The sequence below is a fragment of the Poromitra crassiceps genome (assembly GCF_964638095.1).
Source record: "Poromitra crassiceps genome assembly, chromosome: 10".
NCBI classification, from domain to species: Eukaryota; Metazoa; Chordata; class Actinopteri; order Beryciformes; family Melamphaidae; genus Poromitra; species Poromitra crassiceps.
In genome coordinates, this window is record NC_139631.1 from 15,007,795 (window position 1) to 15,028,070 (window position 20,276).

Genomic DNA, 20,276 nt, shown 5'->3' on the forward strand with positions numbered 1-20,276 from the left:
ATTTCCTAGATTTATTTCTTCAGTGACTGTGTTTCAAACAAATCCAGGACCAGAGATCAAATGCCATCAGCATACACCACCTGTAGCTAATCCCACTACAGTATAATTGGAGAGCTGTGTGCCCGTGTGTGCTCGGTTCATCGTCTCCAGAGTCCCCACCCTACAATTCTAGTTATCTTAATATGATGTGAGGTTCAGTTAGCTTTGCACAGAAACCGCCGGTAGAAGTATGTTTTATTTTTATACTTGATTACATTTCAGAGCCTGTCCTTTTTTTTAACTTTTACTTGAATAAACAAGTTGAATCGAGGATAGCGAATTCTGCCTCCGGCTGAAGGGTTATTTTGTAGGCCTTAGAGTACCAGTCAAATATTTTGGCCCAGAATCCCGTTAGCGAAGGGCAGAACCAAAAGGCACGAGATAGTGTGCCACACAATGGTGGGGAAGATCTTGTGTAATTTATGGTTGGAATAGTGAAGACGGTGACTTTGAATTGCATCAGCTGGTGTCTGTTATTAACTGAGCAGACTTGTAGTACTACTTTTACCAGTCTTTTTTACACAACTAACTGTACTTCTGCTTAAGTAAAGAATGTGTGTACTTTTCCCATCTCTGATCATGGAAGTCTCAAATCACATGCCCCAGATAAATAAATCCACACCAGCCATGTAAAGAAAAAATGCCTCCAAATAAGCCGTTCTGGCTTCCGTAACTTCGTGACATCACAAAGTAAAACTCATGAGTGCCACCCCCGCCAACTGAATGCGGAAGACCAAACCTTGTCTGTAGCATAGCTGCATAGTATCTTATCCTAACAGATTGTCTCATAAGAGGTCCCGCCCCTTCAAAACAGCGCATAGTTAATGAGGGGAGAGATGGAGGGGATACAGGAGTCCCGCAGAGGGTGGTTTTGATTTGTTTTTCGTTTTTGTTTTGTTTTTGCAACAGAATTCAAAACCTTGTTTTAAAGACCCATGTTTTAAACGGATGAAAATAGCATAACATGGGAAGGTCAAGGCCATATTTTATAGCCTGCTGTCTGCACATCCTGAGCTGTCCGAGTCCTTGGAGTGTATTTGATCACTGACTGGCCTGTCTGGCACATTCATCACATGAATGTTATGTTCTATGTCAGCCCTCTTTATCATGCTGCTGTCCTACTGCACAGTCTCAGCTTATTTTACCAGTGGCAACCATTGTGCATGCATGTGCATTATAGTCAGCATCTTTCCTACACTACTACCAACTCTTCAACATTATACAGTAGAAATCAGTATTGTTAAATAAAACTGTAATGCCTCTCTCAACCAGCTAGTTACCTGACCATTCCCTTCTGACAGCTGAAAGGAGCTAGACCTGATTTCTCCAAATAATTCCTCTTGGGGGATGGAGCATGAATGCAGCAGTAGTCAGGCAAACATGCAGTGAACAAGTGGGACGTGTCATCTGTAGCGCTACAGTAGCACCAGTGAGGTTTCACAGTAACATTGGGCCCTGAATAAAGCAAGTCTAGTTTGCTCTTCTGCTGACAGGCAAACATCTCCCAAAGCTTCCATTGCGCCATAAAATACTAACAGTGGTCAACATCGATCCATTTGTCTACTATAAAATGAATGTCCTGGTTCTATGCAGCTGCTCATTTACAGTACATTACATTACATCATTTAGCAGATGCTTTTATCCTAAGTGACTTACATTTTTAGTACCGGTACATTTTGTCAACAATAGTGCAATCATCTGTGCATCACAATCTTCATCACCTAAGGCATTTAAAATGGAACAAGTAGCATTTGTGCATAGTGAAGGATTTTTATTTATTGATGTATTTGTGTATGTATTTGTTTGTTTGATTGTTTGTTTTTGTAGAAGGGTAGTTAGTTCGAGATGGGTCCAGGTATCTGAAAAGGTGTGTTTTTATTCTGCGTCGGAAGGATGGGTAGTGATTGGGCCGTTCTGACAGAAGGGTCCGGTGTGTGTCAATGTACGATTAGGAATTCTACACCCACCTTCACTTCTCCAACCTAACCTTTCTTCCTCACTGTATTAATCCAAAACTCATTCATTTGTCTTTCTCTGCCCACTCTCTCCCCCTCACTTCTCTCCCATTACACTTACTGCCAGTGGAGTCCTTTCCATTACAGACAGATAAGACTTGGAGCCACAGTTATACTGTTGGACCAGCTTTGTCTTCATTATCCCTCAATGTGTGATAGAGGAGAAGGGGGGGATTAGCTTTAATCCATAACTTGCATGCTCCTCTGGTTTTCCAACTGTGCGGATCATTATACAGTATAGCAGCTGTTCCGCTACAGCAGTGTTGAAACAACTTTTGATAACTGTTAATTTTCTCATTTGTGCAAACTAAAGGCAAAGTTAAGAACACAAGTTTTTGCAGAACACTGATATTACAGCTGAATGCGTGTGTGTGTGTGTGTGTGTGTGTGTGTGTGTGTGTGTGTGTGTGTGTGTGTGTGTGTGTGTGTGTGTGTGTGTGATTGCGTGTGTGTGTGTGTGTGTGTGTGTGTGTGTGTGCGCGTGCGTGCGTGCGTGCGTGCGTGCGTGTGTGTGTGCTCACTGATCCAGCCATACTGGAAGAACCCACTTGCAAAGGATACAAATGTTACAGTGTACAGTTGTTACACCTCTCCTGAAGCCCGCTTTACTGCTGGGTTAACACGGTGCTGCTGCAGCGGTATATACATTATATGTGTGTGTATGTATGTATGTATATATATATTTATTTATTTATTTGTTTGTTTGTTTGTTTGTTTATTTATTTATTATCATTATTATTTATTTATTTTTTCAGATTTTTCTCCCAAATTGAACCCAGGTCAGGTGCATTATCTTGAAAAATATTTCCCAGTTCCCAGTACCTAACAATGTCAAAATACCTTTGTGAAGCAGTTCGGGGAAGGGGGGGGGGGGGGGGGGCAAATTGGTCTCCTGAGTGCTGAAAAACATGCGCGGCGCCAAATTACAACTAAATTTAAGTTTGTAAGGGGTCAGTACAAAAAAAAACATAAAAAAAAAAGTAATTTTCATCTAAAGACCTGGAAGACCTAAAGTGACAATGCCATCTGAAAGACCAGCAGATCAAGTTAAAATGTGTATTAGTTTTTGATAAATGATGGGGGGGATTGTTCTTGGTAGTGAACTCAGACCGGGGACCCCACTGTATATCATCATCTTTATAAATGAAAAATAAGAGACAGCCTTAATTAGATGCTACATCCTGGAATGCAGGCCTTTACATTTCCTTTGGCATTTTAATGGTTTGTCACTGGCTTACATGGGTGACTAATTGAGATGACCATTGTATTGATCATCCAGTGACCCAGTCATTATCTGACCACTGAGGCACAATGCCCTTCAAACTGTACAAATGTTTCAGCAGAGAAACCAATCACCTGTCCCTTTGTACTGCAGCGCTATATTACAGCTCTGCTTCTTTCTAATAGAATTTCTGATTCTCTGTGTTTTGTTTGATCCCCTAAGGCGACCTCTGCCCCCAACACTATAATCCCCTTCTTTTGTCCTAATGTCAATGTGATGTGATGTACTGTACTGTAGCCTATTGAGGCTTGTAGTTGTTACACAGCTTTCACTGGAGTGAATTGGATAGGCAGGCAGTCTTCTTTATCAGTTTTTAACTTCATAGTAGGTGATCTTTAACCCAATCAAAATTGTGTTTTACTTGCTATCTAATCTAATTTAAAGCAGGAATATATAAAAAGCTCCTTATCTCCATAGCTTTTTCAAGCCAATGCTAGTGTTGCTGCCCTGATAATGTAAAAGGATTAAATCCAGGAAGAGAAATAATCCTACAGTAAATCTGGCCTAATCCCTTGAAATATCTAGAAAGGAACCATTGATAAGCAGTATATAGCAGAGTAGATAAGGCCTGTAAATGGTTATTCACCATTTAATGGTGCTCAAGGTGAATAAAGAAATCTATAGAAAGGAACAGAAGTACACACATGGAGAAGTGTGTTGTGGTGCTGGCCGTGAAGCTGAATGTGAAGCATGGTGTTATCCCTGTATAGATAACACAGCAACACTCCAAATCCATGTGTAGGAGGTTGTTGCCACAGTGTGAGCTCTGTGATCCCTGTGTCTACAGAGGACAGCCTCTCTCTGCTGCTGAACACAAGACAGTGGGAGCTCCACTCCACTACAAATACTAGGATCAATATCAAAGCAACAGCATGCAACACAGGGCCGGTTCCAGAACAAGGTGACTAGGGGTGCATCCTAGATAGGAAGGGGTGCAGATGCCCGGCCAGAGGCCGGGCCCACTCGGGTGGCCGGCCGAAAAATTTGACATGTTATTTTACTAAAAAATAATGCATTTGACCATCATTTCAAGTAGAATGATACCACCCAAGCAAGAATATTTCAAGTGTTTTAAGTGCTTTACTGAAATATTTGGACCATATAATGATAATACAATTATCTGAACCTTAAAAGGTTACATATAGGTGCCAAAAAGCCATAAAATCACATCAAAGAACAAAGAAAAACAACAACTATAATTCAAGTTTAAACAGTAAGTGTGCAGCTGTAGCATTTATTAAAAAAAAAAAAAAATTAACTTTTCAACTGAGCATGCAGACAATTAAAATAAGGGTGCAATGCATGCTTTTGCACCCCCGTAGAACCGGGCCTGATGCAACAAGGAAAACATACTTACCGCATCTCTCTCACACACACACACACACACACAGGTACGCACGCGCGCACACACACACACACATACACACACAAAGGCATGGACGCGCACGCACACGCACACACACACACACACACACACACACACACACACACACACACACACACACACACACACATACAGGCACACACGTGCACACACACGCACACACACACACACACACACACATACACACACAGAGGCACGGACGCGCGCACACACATACACACACACACACACACACACATCCATGCACCACATCCTCCTCATCCCCAAATTCCAAACCCCTCTCCCCACAGCCCCTCTATCGTACTCGCTCTCTGTCTCTCTCTGCTGGTGGCTGATTCATATTGGATGGTAAAGCTGTCATAATTTTTGCTGCCAGAGAAAGAGATTACAGGCACGGATGTATTAATAATATGCATGTACAGTAATATCCATCTACAAAGCCATATCATCATACAGGACTTTCCAGATGGTTCCCAGGGCTTTACAACCTTCCCAAGACCTCCCCCAGATAACACTGCCATGCTGATTTTCAGCCCAATCCGACCTGGGGAGGTGATTTCAAGGACTTTGCAGGTTGTTCTTGAATGGAAAGACCTTTAGATCATGATTACAATGACATAGATCACTTCGGCAATTTTTTTTTAAATAAAATAACTGCAGATCATGTTCATGGATGAGATTCTTGTCATGATGATATGAGTCTGGGAGGCTGTCTCTCCCATCAGAGATAAAGTTGTCAGACTCCCAAAACAGGGCAGACTCCACAACACCAGATGTCTGGGTGCCCCAAAGGTCCAGAGTCCAAAGGTCCACCTTTATGGATCACCCATAGGCCCAAGTCGGTGATAAGGATTTAATCAGCAACAGCGTTCGCTCAGTTGGTCTTTATTTGCAACTACAAGGATCATGCCTTTGATAGACGCTCATGTTAGAAAGGTGTCTAATCTAATGTACTGTATGCTGTAAGTAAGCTAACTGTATAGGATGATGATGGTTTAATATCAGCATCCTGTACAGTAGCTCACACAGAGACCTCTTGCCTGGAAAACCATCTCAGGTTTACGCATCATCGTTCTCATCTAAATGGCCTTGTGTTTGAATGTGCTTCTTTATCGTTTGTATGCACGTGTTTACTGTACGCACATGCTGAACATGGATATATTTTTTCCCTCTTCTTCCCACCTCTTCTCTCTTTATTTTATACTTTTTTTTAGTTTGTAGCCTAGATTGAAGCCTTTTGATAGCAGACAGATATTAATTCTGTGCACGGCTCCTGCACTCCCACTCCCTATGAGTCTGCCTGAGATGTGAACAGGATTAGCATAGTTTTTCTTGTGGAGGGATTGGGCAAAAACTACAATGAGACACCAAATCACTGTTGAGCTTCTAGTCAATTAGCTGGCATATACATCCTTTCCCTGATTACATTGTCTGTGAAGGAATTCATCATACCTCTCCTACTCCTCTCTGGCAAGAGGGATTCTCTCTCTCTCTCTCTCTCTCTCTCTCTCTCTCTCTCTCTCTCTCTCTCTCTCTCTCTCTCTCTCTCTCTCTCTCTCTCTCTCTCTCTCTCTCTCTCCCTGCTCAGGTGCACATAATCCCTTGCTTCAACGTTCTACTTTGACACGTACATAAACAGTCCTGCATAGTGAAAGGTTAACAGGATGGGTTCAAATCAGCTTAGGGGATTTGAGGAACAATCACAAACCTTTGATCAGGGCCGTTTCTGGACATTTTGGGGCCCAACATGATACAGTGGGCCCCCACGGTTTAGATTGAGAAATGAATGAGGTCCAGAGTGTTTTCATGGAGTTTATTTACTGCATTTCTGGACGAGTAAAACTCCATACCAAAATGACACCTACAAACACAAGTCAAGCTATACAGTACATTACACACAAACTCATTATCAATAGTTAAATACGTACAGAGGAACCTGTTGGCAAAAATACCTTCATCAGAAGCTGCAGAATTTGTCACAATTTACTTTCACTCTGCTGTCTGTGTGTGTGTGTGTGTGTGTGTGTGTGTGTGTGTGTGTGTGTGTGTGTGTGTGTGTGTGTGTGTGTGTGTGTGTGTGTGTGTGTGTGTGTGTGTGTGTGTGTGTGTGTGTGTGTGTGTGTGTGTGTGTGTGGCAGGATAAACTTGGTGTGAAATGTGATATTAATATTGAAGCAGGCCTGATTTGAGGTTGTGGGCATCCAGGGGAAGTGAATTTCTCACGCGACATATAAATAGGAGAACGCCAGGATTGGACGGGAGTTTGTGTTTTCCCCCGTTTTGGGCGTGGTTTCAGAATGATGACGCGCTCCGCAGTGTCTCGCGCGCGCACGCACGGGCGCACACACACACACACACACACACACACACACACACACACACACACACACACCAAATTTCTATATGGTGCTATTGTGTTTAAATTAGCGCAGCAGGAAGCAGTAGAATGACTAGTGGATAGAGAAGCTATTTCCATAACAATCCACTTTGAGTATATAAGAATATAACATACATGGGTTTCTCACGCAATAACAACTACTGTAACTTGATGTTTTAGCCAATGACTCCTGACCGGCATGGAACACATTCAGATTCTATAGTCTTAAGACTAATACACATTCCACATAGTGTACTTTTCATTTTCACCTTGATCTTTTTTCTCCTTTCTTTTCTACTACGATGTTGACTCAATCTCCACCAAATTGTGCACACAGCACATTTGGAGATCATGCCTACTTCACAGAATTTTGCACAAAGTTGACGATGATGGACAAACAGGAAGATGGGGATGCTGCTTAAATCCTTTAGGCTATACAGCAGTCAAAAATACCCTGCTGTGTCCGTTCGTGTGAGCGTGACAAGGCTGTGAAATTCTATACAGTATGTGCATCGCTCAGCTCCCACAAACCTGAGGGATTTGAGTTTAATCATCGGCTCGCTGAGAGAATGTTACTTTGTTTCTTATTTGCTGCTCGCTCACTGTACATGATCCTCTCCTGTGGGATTTTGATATGAAGATAATCCCTCTCTTCTCTGAGAGGATACAGGCAGAATTACTAGAACATCAATTTCTGTCAACAACAGCTATATTAAGGCCAAGATAAACAGGTAAGTCTCTCAGGCAATGAATGCTGTATGGGAGGTCTGGCAGAATTCTTATTTATTACCAGCTGCAGTGATGGTATTATTTTCCGCTTGTGAATCTGTGTGTGTGTGTGTGTGTGTGTGTGTGTGTGTGTGTGTGTGTGTGTGTGTGTGTGTGTTTGTGTGCGTGCGCGTGCGTGCGTGCGTGTGTGTGTGTGTGTGTATATATATGTGTATATGTGTATGTGTGCGTGTTGACATGGCAAAATGTGTTATGGAGACACCAATTGTAGCGTAGCGTAACCTATTGACTATTTGGCCAGGGGTTTCTATGTCTGTCTGTCTGCCTCTCTGTCAGTGGACAGATTTGGGGAACGATAGTGTCAAACCGTGCAAGCTTCAGCCACAAAACTTTACAGGTGTGTACAGTAGTTGACATCAAAATGAAAATGGGTGTGATCCGAGCAAGCCCCCCGCCCCACACACACACACACACACACACACACACACACACACACACACACACATTGAGCCCGTGCACGCCCCCCTCCCACATTGAACCCGTGGCCCCCCCACACACACACACACACATTGAGCCCGTGCGTCGTTGCCCCCCCAACACACACACACACACACACACACACACACACACATGTTACGCCCCTACATTCGTTTTAAGTCACGGGCATTTCAGCTGGTGTGATCCCATCACAAGATGGTCTCTGGTCTGTTTATTTATTTATTTATTTATAAAATGTTCATTTTATGGCCAAGTAGATTATCCACAACTGTGTAGGTAATATCCCAGTCGCTGGTCTCCACCTAAGCTGAACATAATATTGCTCATCTATATTTCTTTAAAAGATGCCAATAAAAACAGGCCTACATGTAGCTCCTTGGCAAGCTCAGGAAAGGCACGGTTTGAATTTACACCCTGATATATTATTGGAGGAAGCTGATTATTTTGGTATGCCGGTATATTGTATGATAAAATACTTACATAATACAAATATGCAAAACATTATAATACCTCAATACAATTGTGATTTGAATCATCTTCAATGAACCATCTTGTAAATGAAAGATTATTTTGGCTCTCGCCCCCAGTTTGAGAGCCACTGGACTCAATAACAAGTTTTTTTATTTATATTTTTTTAATTTTAAGTTAAATTGGGATGGACAATACCTGCAGCAGAGGGACCAAAACAATGTGATTATCAGTTTAAAGTGATAATACGGAAGATTTTCATGTAAATAAATGTCTGTAAAGTCATTATATATCCTCAACTGAGTTAACACAATGGTGATTGAGCCCATCGCCCATTGATGAAAGCCATTGCATCTCTCTGTATTGCAACATTTATGAACTTGTGTGTGTGGCGACACTTTTCCCGCCCCCCAAACTAAAAAAACAGAAAGATATCACAAGTGGCGCACAGTTCTTGACGGGTTTCACATCACCCAGCGAGGGTAGGCAGAGTCGAAGCAAGTTGCTGTTGTTTCCGCTTATTATGATCCCACTGGAGATTTTGGCAGAACACGCCCTGCGCCCGCCTACGCAGCAGTCAAGTGCCAGGATTGGCCAGGAGCGAGCCTTTTGTTCCCTTTTGACAGCTCAAATCTCCCACACACACATTTCGTACTATCACTTTAAGTAGGCCTGCTGCTCACAGAAACTGAGGCCCTTGTGTGGGCGGTGCAGAATCACCATGGGTGAATACACTGCAAATAAATGTCTTGGCTATGGCCCATAATGCCAATCATCAATGAAGAAAAACACTTTGATGGAGATATTGAAATTCCCTTCAGTGTTCTCCATGGGTCATGCTGCATGTGTATATAAAGACAAATGTTGTATCTTGTTTTTTTCCCCCCTTCTGCTTGAGGCATTTATCAACACACAGGATTTGATGTTGCAATCCATTGTGCCTTAATCTGAGGTGAGCCCATTTCAGACATCAACAGGATGATGTACTAACTCAAGTGGTGGTGACTCTAAAGGACATCTGGCTCTGCTGTCATCAATCTACAGGGCCATCACCATTCACCAGCCGTCTACTCTAAATGTTACACGGTTGAGCGCACGCATTTAGGTTTGTCACTGAGGTTATTAAGTGGGCTCCTTCCATCACAGATGTATTAGGCGACACCTCCAGAGGCTCAACCGTGATTTATATCAAAGTCTAATCCTAAATCAAGCAGTTATCACAGTATGGTATTGGTATCAACAAGGATTATACCAGTTACAGTACTGCAGCCTATCAAGCCGCGCATGCAACGACACAAGGGGCTTTTTTTGCGTTCTATATGCAGGACAAACTTGCACAATGTCACACATCACATTTCAGGTGGGGTTGCTAAATGAAAATTACTGCTAAACGAGCAACTACCAACGAAGGCCTAATTCCCTGTGTAAACAAATGAAAATGCCGGTGAATCAGTCAGAAGAGATAGTCAATCTGGTGCACGTACCAGCAGATTATGAAAATAGATCCCTAGCTGTGCAGGTACGTTCACACCATGGCGAAAAAAGCTTCACTTGTGCGAGTTTGGCCGCACAAATTATTTGCTAAAAGTTGGAAATTTCAGCTGTAGCGAATGGGCCATGAGGCGAATATTGTGTCATTCGCGCCACGAAAATTCACATCGCTCGCCCCATTTGCGCCACCCATAGCGAAATCACATCTTCTCGCGCATTTGTATTGACTTCGCATGAATTTGTCAGAATCGCCCTGGTGTGAATGTTAGTCTTTAGTCTAGAACATTAGTCATTGTCAGTGTATTTGTGTCTGTGTGTATGTTACTCATTTAGTTTTGCACTACTGCTGGCAGCAGGCTTTTGTTGAACAGGGGGCTTTTGTTAAAGAACAAAGACGACATTTAAAGGCCCCCACTTTTACCGCTGCAGCAGTACTGCAGCACTACTGCGGAACTAAATGAGTAACATATGTACCTCCATAGTACAGTACGGGTGTGATAGAGAAAATGTAAATTCCATTGGCCTTATTTCATAATCAATAGCCGTAAAGCAGATACACATAGTTATTGGTATTAGTTATTAGTCATAAATGCATAACACATAGGCCTAGATAAATTCTGGTCTGATTATGTATTTATGACTAATAACTAATACCAATAACTATGTGTATCTGCTTTATGGCTATTGATTATGAAATCAGGCCAATGGAGTTATACATTTACGACTAATAAATAATACCAATAACTATGTGTATCTGCTTTATGGCCATTGATTATTAAATAAAGCAGATGGAACTTAACGAACGTTACAGAAAGGCTTACATGTTAAGTTTGTGTGCACTTTATGGCAGTTGTGTCAGAATTGTGGAAAACAGCATCATAATATTGTTATCTTGGGGCTTTCCTACTGGGACCTAGCAAAGAAGACATGTGGTCTTGTTTACATCTGGGGGAGATCTGGCCAATGTAATCTTTTCTGCTGATGCTACCATTGAGACCCTGTCCATTTGAGATGCTCTGGCTGCTCAAATAGCTCTTTGAACTGCCAAGGAGGTACATTTTATCGGCCTCAATAGGGGAATATCTATGAACTCTTTAGAATAGCTGCAACATGGGTGTGAAATTAAAGTAATTATTCATTCTTTTTATGCCATTGTCACTGCAGGACACCTTGAGTTAAAGCCCAGCATTGTACATTTTCAAATTAAGCTATCATAACGGTTGTACACCAACTGTTTAATATATGGCAATAATACACACAGAACAGAAGGCATTATTTCCTGCAACAATAGCTACAATTATGATGTTGCTAGGTGCAAGGTGGTAATGGCAAAGCACATTTATCACGATAAGCTCATGAACTCTCTGTGTACTGTACACTATCTGAATAATAACAATAAGCTCATGATGAACTCTGTGTACTGTACACTATCTGAATTGGTAATTGAATGAATGAATTGGAATAGTAATATGGTAGTAGGGACATTATCTCCCTGAGGTGCTGTAGCAGGGGAAACATGGGGACTACTAGTCCGGTGTGTGGGCTTTATTGTTAGTGTGTATTGTAGGGCATATGTACCTGGGGTTTTCCAATAACATCGTACATTGTCTTTGTAATTTCCTTCACTCTCCCCAGATGGTTCAAGGCTTATCACCATGAAGGAATTCATCTCTCTTCACTGGTATGTGGGAGATAGATAACAATGGTGTAATGACCAGATCATGACAGCATTTAGGAGTTGCCATTGCTCAGATTAAATCAGTCTCAAATGGTTAATGTACAGTCATGTTAATTCAGGAGCAGTCATTGTTTAGTTTGGCTGTCAAAGTTCACATCCAAAAAACGATAGAAACTAGGTGCTGGACAGAGGTGCAAGTAGAATTGGAAACAAAATAGAGTCCGCACACTAGAAAAAACTCCCATTAAACATTTATTGGTAGCCTACCAAGTGGAACGTTTCGGGCAGCAAGCCCTTTCTCAGGTTGGCTGTCAATCATGGTTGATTGGCTAAGGTTTCACAGCATCAGGGGGTTTGGGTTGTTGATTGGTTTGACCTAGCAGAGGGCGGCCCTTACCGTGAGGAGCGGAAATCATTTACGTCAGTCTGGATTGAGAAGGACGATGGAGCCGTGAGCTCTGAGTGGGTGCATGGCAAAATGAGCATTTTCCATCCTCTGATGGAGATACATGTAGGCCTACCACTACCTATGAATGAACTAATGACTCATTGACTGTTTCACATTGAACTGAACCCAGTAGATGTTTTCACCTTGGATGTTTGTAGCTGTCTGTCTGGACCTTATCAAGGTATCAAGGCATTGGCCACAACAGAACTACCGTTTGGATACGCCAACTTGCCAAGTGGTCCAGACGGAGCTGGCGCAGAGACAAGAGGTCCGCGATCCGACACTGCGAATCGGTGTGGGTCAGAGCAGAGGACGCTACGGGCAGGACTACTTTCATGTAGGGCCAAAAGCCTTCATGCGATAGAGACACTGCGTAACGCGTCATCATTCAGAAACCACGCCCAAGACGGGGCAAAACACAAACTCCTGTCCAATCCTGGCGTTCTCCTATGTCACGTGCATGCTTGCGTGTTGCACCAAAAGATCGTATATACGGAAGATGAACACTCCAACTTACTTCTTGACAGCTAGATCCACATTTTTCTTCTCGCCAATTCTCAATGGCTTCCTTGTTTTGCTCTGTAGTACAAGAAACTTTAACTGGCGATTTTTTACATTTGTTGTCTGCGCAGCCCCACCACACAACAGCTTTTAGCTATGTTTAATTCAAGGAAAATTACGCTGGTGTGTGGAAATGAACGGAGCTCTTCCCCCGTGATGGGCGTGGCCTATTACATGCAGTGTCTCTATTGCTGCATTCCATTGTTAGGAAAAAACGACCACCGACATGGAAGTAGATGCTTGTCAAGCCCATGTTTTCCCGAGCAGATGTACTGGAACTCATTTAGGTCAGAACTCCAGCCCAAACCAATGTACATTTCTAGTTTACGGTGGCCGGTTTTGAGTTTGATAATATGAATGTAATAATAATCTAATAAGAATAAGAATGTACCCCTATATGCCGATGCCAAATTAATATGATAATATTGGATCAGATAAACACTTTCCAAGCCGCACCGTAACAATGGTATACAGATTATCACTTTCAGCTTTGATCCTCAAAGTGTGAATGGTCTGTCAGATCCTTGCCTTCAAAATCTAATCCCATTCCATTTGATTTGGGATATTAAAGCATACAAAACATTCATATAAAAAGTTGGTAATCTATTTTTCTACTTGAACACGTCTGTTTCATTTGGTTGAGTCAGCACAGCAATCCAGCATGGATTTAGGATCTCTTTCCTTTCCTCATATAAAATCAATATAAACATAACCAAACCTTTGACAGCATCCAAATGTAGGCTACTAGAATCTCTTAGCTGTTGTCTACCATTAGTTTGAGTGCTCTATAAAATACACAAAGAACGGAGATCCCCCTTTGTTTTTTCATCTTAAAGATTTATTAAAACATGTAAAAAATGGTCAGTGTACAGAATTACCGACCAATCTGTGCATTGTCTGACTGTGCTGTTGCCTGAAGGAGGGAAATGGTGTACAACACACAGCTATGGGGATTGCATTTAATTAACCTTTCAATCACGCTTGAAAGTGGGCTCTAGAGGTCAGCATTGACTAAGAGTCCGTGGCTGTACCATGGCTACCCTTTGGGCAACTAAACGTGGCGTGTACAGGATCTGTGCTTGTTTGCATTGTGATCATTTGCAGTCTTGGAAAAAGTTTAGCATTCCGATTATGTATGCATTATAAATATCAAAATCATGCTGTTCCTACTGTAACAAAGTGGGTATTTGTCCAAGGAACGGAGAGTTGTAGTTGGTACAGGTTCTTTATTCACAGGCTTCTTTAGCTCCTAGCAGCTAGCTTCACACAGCTAGCTCTAGACACAACAACCGGTCTGCTCGCCCACATGGCACTCACTGGCTTCCGCCCCGGCCGCTGGTCACATATATCCCCTTCCCCCTAGGAACACACCCACACACATTAGTTCCTAGCTACAATCCAGACACTTAGGTTGCACATCACATTACAGGTAATACTTGGATTACCTGAAACGCTACACACTCCTCACCCAACATTTGTTAACGCCCACGTTAACACCCACAACCCACACATATCCCCCTGTACCAAAACACACCCAACACAATATTTTTCCCATCACCACATCAAAATCTAATTCCCACAAACCCCACAACATTTCAATTCCCCACAATTAGTCCCTTCTTTTTTCCCAACACCCCCGTCATAATGTCCAGTTTGCATCAGGTACTCCGTAATGTCTAGTTTTCCATTAGGTACCCCCATAATGTCTAGTTTCCCATTAGGCACTCCATAATGTCTAGTTTTCATTATTTCCTTCTTTTTCACACATTCATTTAAATTCAACACAATAGCCCATTCAACAATAACCCCCACATCTCAATTAAACACAAGCCCCCACATTTTCCTTAACTTTTCTTTTTAAACTCCATTTCCATCCCCCCTTTTACAGCTTCTGTCCCCCCTGAAGCACGCTAGTCCCGCTCAACCCCCAGTGGGGTTAATCCTCTGCAGTGTAAGTCAGCACGGTCCCCCCTCTGTGCCCCACAGTCCTCACACGCATCGCAGTATCTTCGCACATCCTCCTTCTGTTTGCCCCAGTAGAAATGTCCACGGATGCGGGTGAGTGTCTCTTCGGGCCCAAAATGACTGGAACCAGGGCCCTTGTGTGCCCCCTTAAGCGCCAACTCTCGCAGGCAACCGGGTACAACCGCCTGCCTCCCTTTTACCCCGTGCTCTGTTCTCTCCAACAGCCCGTCTTCATCCAGCCGCAGGTCGGAAAACACGTTCCACAGTCCCTTCGTGGCACCGGAAAACATGTGAGTCTCCTCCACAGGGGGCCGGCGTCCGGCCGCCACCCACGCAAGCACCGGACCGATCTCCGCGTCCTCCGCCTGCCTGCGTCTCCACTCACTCACGTCGACATCCTTGATGGTCGCTCTGTCGTCCTCCAGATCCACATCTGGACAGTCCTCCTCGTCTTCCTCCACCTCCTGCACTCGGTCGTCCTCCCGCCCCCCTTCCCCAGGGGACGGCGTGTTCAGGACCACAGGGGGAACACAACCGGCCTCGCTCTCCACCTCGGCTTTCCGCACAGCAACCGTGGGGGGCGCAGTGCAGTTTCTGGCTAAGTGCCCAGGCGAACGGCAAGTCCAGCAGAGTCTCACCTGTCCGCCGCCTGCACGTCTCTCTTCTCCCGCTGCCCTCCGGTCCCCGACAGCCTTTTGACACTCTCTAGCCAGGTGTCCAATCTCGCCGCATGCCCAGCAGGCTCCCTGCTGTCCATGTCGTTGTCCCGCATACCCGGTCCGTCTCCCGGGACCGCTTCTGCACCACCTCGCCACGTGGCCCGGCTCTCCACATGTCCAACACAGTCTCTTTTGCGGCTCCGCGTGGGGCCCGTGCTCAACTGTGACGCGGTATACAGTGATGTTATTGACGTTTGGTTGCTCCCCTGGAGCGGTGGGAGGGTGACCCATCTGGACTACCGGCCCCCCTGCAAACGTCAGTGTGCTCTTCCCTAGGTCTACTGTGCATTGGTTTAGCGTCAAGTAGTCCTCCCCCAAGATACAGGGCCCCGCCATCTCTACTACCCATACCGGAAAGTTCACTGTCTGTCCCCCCACAGTTATCATCACGGACCCCCTTCCCCTCATCGGCATCAACTCACCGGATACTGTCCTCAGCAGCTGGTCCGCTGGCTGCTCCAGAAGCGCTCCCTCTGGCATCATGTTGTAGTTCACCAGCGTTGCCGTACACCCCGTGTCCACCAGGGCGACACAGGGCTTCCCTTGCAGGCGGACCTGAACATGGCAGCCGTTCATCGTGTGCGGCCCGTTCTGCATGTTGACAGCGCCGGCGATGTCGTCTGCTTCGGGGGAAGGCGACGCCCCACCTCCCCGTCTGTACCGCTGGGCCCCCTCCAACGGTGACGTGGCCATAGGGAATAGGACGTAGGGGGCCCGTCTCGCCCCTCTTAGACGGGCCCCGCGCCGTTTCCCTGGTTCCACGCTCCTCCGCGGCACTCTCTGGCCCGATGCCCGGGGCGTCCACAGGTCCAGCAGCGCATGGCCCCGGGCCCCCTGGCCCCGGTATTGTCTCGTGGGGTGGGCTGCAGGGTCGCTCTTCGGAGCAGTTGTTCTGTTAACTGGCGCACCGACTCAGATAGCTCTTTCACCATGTTGCCTTGCTCTGCCAAGGCCGTCTTCCACGCTGGCTCTTCTTGTAGCTGGCTCTCCGCTGCCATTCTCACCACTGGGGCGGCCTCCATTATGCCGCTGCTCTTATCCCAGCCTTCTACTGTCTCTATCTCCAGCGCCAACTCCAGCGCTGCTCCCAGTGTTTTTGGATGTCCCAGCGTTACCTTCTGGCTTAGACCCCGTGGCTCGATGGCCTGGACAAAGTAGCTTAGGGCTAACCCATCCAGCGCCTCCGTCGGTAGCTGGCTGTATGCGCGCCGGCTGAGAGTCTCAATGTCTGTTGCCAGCGCACGCAGCGACTCACCCTGCCGTCTGCGTCTGTTACACAGTTCCGCGGCTACGATGGCCTGCTCTTCACATCGTCCGAAGCGTCTCCGCAGGGCCGCCATCACAATGTCTAAGTCTTTTGTGTCTGCCATTGCTGCCACACATGTTATTGCTTCGCCCTCGAGCGACATCACCAAGTGACTGGCTCTCTCTTCCCTCGACCAGCCATTCATGTCCGCTGCTACGTTAAACATTGTGCAATATGGCTCCCACTCGCCTTTACCGTTGTATTTCGGGACGGGCACGTCCTTCCTGGTTCTGCGGGCGCCATCCCTCGCTGTCGCGGGCCGTGCTTCAGCCTTGTCACTCCCCGCCTGTCTGCCAGCGGGGCCCGGCTCGGCTTCGCTCTTCCTCTGCCCACGGCCCTCCTCCATCCACATGTAGTCCTCTAGCGAGCCCTCCACCGCAGCATTCGTCCTCGCGAACTCCGAGGCTACAGCCTCTTCCCTCTCCCTCTTCATCTTTGGCGGCTCCGTTCCGCACTTTATTCGCTCGCGCCCAAAGCTGTCGGCTCCAACTTTCTCCGTCGTTCCTCCTCACTCTCTCCTCTCCCGGCCGAATCAGAGGCGTTACCGCTTTACTGCCTGACACCAATGTAACAAAGTGGGTATTTGTCCAAGGAACGGAGAGTTGTAGTTGGTACAGGTTCTTTATTCACAGGCTTCTTTAGCTCCTAGCAGCTAGCTTCACACAGCTAGCTCTAGACACAACAACCGGTCTGCTCGCCCACATGGCACTCACTGGCTTCCGCCCCGGCCGCTGGTCACATATATCCCCTTCCCCCTAGGAACACACCCACACACATTAGTTCCTAGCTACAATCCAGACACTTAGGTTGCACATCACATTACAGGTAATACTTGGATTACCTGAAACGCTACACTACTATTGCTGTCAAACCTCTCTTTACTTGGGATTTAGAAAATGCAAATCAGGCTAAAGCCCAATTTATGCTTTGTCTGCCGACACTTTTGAAACGGTCGCCAACAGAAATGAGGACTTGAGTCGACACTTTCAAGTGTCGGCGAGCAGTGTCTGCTACCTAATGAAATGTCTAGTGTCGCTGACTACGTCACAGTGTTGCGCAAGTCTGATTGGCTATATAGAAGGCATGCGCTTGACTTCCTTGTTTTGGTTTTCGATCGATTTAAATTAATGAACCTGTCCCCGCTATTTTTATCAGCCTGTCCTTGATGTATGACTGAAAATCACAAAGAACATCGTGACCAATTTCCCAGAGAGAAAGGAGGTGAGTTCTGTGGTTGTGTGTCGTTTATATGCGGCTGCAGCCAAGTAGGCCTACGTTACATCTTGCCTCCGAGGTGGTTTCACTGTGCATTCCATTCCCTCTCTTGCCTTGGCTGTCTGCTTATAGCGTTCGAGTGTCACGTGACCGTTGAACCGAGGCGAACGTTCACTGAAGTATAAATGCAACACCATGAGCGACACTTTCTTTTTCGTCTGCGACCATGTGCTGAGCGACACTTTCTAATAAGTATAAATTAAGCTTAATGCTGGGGAGCGTGGCTTAGACTGACTGCTGACTCTGATTACTGACTCTGACTGCTGACTCTGATTACTGACTCTGACTGATTACTGACTGATTACTGAGTCTGAGTGGGAAAGGGGTTCTTGGTGATGTCATCGCAACCGACAATTACCCTATCAGCAGACCCAACTGCAAAAGTGGGTTTCAACCCCTAGAGGGCACTCTCGGGGCATGAGAATGATAGTTTACTCTCAAATGTGGAGATTTTCCCCAGAATCCTTCAGCAACACTACTCAAAAGCCATTGGTTTAAAGCTGAAAAAGATTGTTCTGGGGTTTAGTTACTTACTCTAAGAGATGTCACTGATGACAAATATAATGATTATGATGACAATTTCCATAGTTTTTGCATGGGCTCAGGGAGTTTCTCGAAGTCAGTATCTGGAATTCTCCAGGTAAACATTCTGGCAGCGCTCATCTGTCTCTCCTGGCCTAGGAGACCTGCAGTCATTTATTATCTGTGATACATGGTACCTCTCTGATACACTGAGATTGCCTGTTCCAGTGTGTATGTGTGTGTGTGTGTGTGTGTGTGTGTGTGTGTGTGTGTGTGTGTGTGTGTGTGTGTGTGTGTGTGCATGCATGCGTGCGTGCATGTGAGAGACTGATGCTCTCAGACAGAACACTACGACCTGATCCATCACTGCAGACTGATACTGCCTAAGTCACACACACACACACACACACACACACACACACGCACGCACGCACGCACGCACGCACACACACACACACACACACACACACACACACACACACACACACACACATACACACACGGACACTGGGATTTTTTTCTGATGTGGGCGTACATGTACCTATTTGTCCTTATCAGTCCAAGAGCACACAAGGGTATAGTATGTGTACATACTGTAATATGCACATTTCTGTCTCAGAATTATTCAGAGTTATTCAACACTGGGATGCAAATTGGTTAGAGTAAGGCGGTAACAATATTACGGTTATGAAACCTGCTATAATGCATCAGAGATGCTCTTAAAGAAATCAGCAAGGCATTATTGCCGCAAAATAGTAGGAACTGAAGACACACACACATAATATGTGTGTGGAACAGTATATTATAACGTTAAATCCTTGCTGCTGATTGTGATTGCTTTTAACATGCTGTGTGTGTGTGTGTGTGTGTGTGTGTGTGTGTGTGTGTGTGTGTGTGTGTGTGTGTGTGTGTGTGTGTGTGTGTGAGAACTGTGAATCTTAGTCCTGATGAAGCACATCGATCTCCTGCTGCCAATTCCCGGCACGACCTTTCCACAGATATAACGTTGGAACAAGAACAAATCACTAGCGAGAGAGAGAGAGAGAGAGAGAGAGAGAGAGAGAGAGAGAGAGAGGGGAGTGTGTGTGTGTGTGTGTGAGAGAGAGAGAGAGAGAGAGAGAGAATCCAATTATCTTACAAAATAGCACCTGTATATACATATACATATACATGCAATTATGTAATTATGTTCTATAGACCGTTTTCACAGAATTGTGTTGGTAGGGAACAGATTGGAACCTAGTTTATGTCCTGTGGTTATAAGCCCATTTCACAGCAACCGTTTTGAGGTGGTAAAGCAGGTCAATAACATTAACGAGGGCCGCACTGGAACACAATGGAATGGAGCCATCATTATTGGTATTGATTACACCTGCTTTTTTTACTTCTTGCTTACCACCTTAAAACTGTTGCTGTGAAATGGGTCCATTGCACTAGCAAACACTGCTACAGGAAGTAAGCTGGGGGAAATTTAGAATGTTAACCGTCTGATGACAGCACCCGACTTGTGAAATCAGTT